Here is an 827-nt window from a genome sequence, read left to right on the forward strand (position 1 = left end):
AAACTAGCAACAGCAAACAACCTGCAAAACCCTAGCCCGCCACATATCAATACGCACAACTAGCACACCACCTCAACCTCGCTGCCTACAAACCGGGGCCAACCCAATACGCACAACGCCTCAATCTCACTGCCTACAAATCTGGGCCAACCCAAGACCGAGTCCATGGTGCAACTTGAAGCGTGCAGCAGCTTGCTCCTACTGAGTGTTTGAAAGTGTAGAGATGCACATGACAGTCTCCATCTGTTCTTATCTAAGCATATATTAAACATGTGCCTCTCTTCCTCCTGCCCACACCAACCCACACTTGTTGTTTCTGAGCTTTCTTGTCCTGCTTCTGTTCCTTCTTCTCCAGCTGCTCTTCAGGGACCTGCAATAGTACACAAGACAGAAGTGGAGTTGGCTGGCAATGAACTGCACACGCCACTAAAAACATAAACCAATGTAGCTCACGGCGCCCATTATACTCTTGAGCTTGGTGACCTTTTACAAGAAGGGGGGTGTGACCGGCTTCCCACTTACAGGGAGGTCCCACTGCTCCAAGGCTCCCTCAGCCACATTTTGGCTCTTACGTGACTGAGAGCTAAGGGCAGGGCGATCACTGTGTCCAGAGTCCCTTTCCTTCGCACCCTTTTCCCTAGCTGGCTTTCCTCCCACCTCACACCCTGTCCCAGTCTTTGTTCTTGCAGTGCTGGAAAGACTTGGTGGTGCAGGGGGAAGTCAACACAGCCTGAGTGCATATCGAGCGGCTGCAGCTTCTCCCTTTTCAGCCCTGCCGTGAAGGGGTTCCTGCAGCCTCCCTGCAATCCCCACGTAACCCCTCTGCC

At 52.7% G+C, this 827-nt stretch overlaps 1 long non-coding RNA gene across 2 annotated transcripts in view; it reads right to left on the reverse strand.

Moving 5' to 3' along the window:
- Nucleotides 1–39: 39 nt before the first annotated feature.
- Nucleotides 40–827, reverse strand: part of LOC102388325 — an 11011-nt gene continuing 10223 nt past the window's right edge. For both annotated transcript variants that reach the window (XR_003092436.1, XR_003092435.1), the window contains exon 6: nucleotides 40–370. This is a non-coding gene — a long non-coding RNA (uncharacterized LOC102388325). The remainder of the gene's footprint in view (nucleotides 371–827) is intronic.

Source organism: Alligator sinensis, unplaced genomic scaffold (assembly GCF_000455745.1).
Source record: "Alligator sinensis unplaced genomic scaffold, ASM45574v1 scaffold2022_1, whole genome shotgun sequence".
NCBI lineage: Eukaryota > Metazoa > Chordata > Crocodylia > Alligatoridae > Alligator > Alligator sinensis.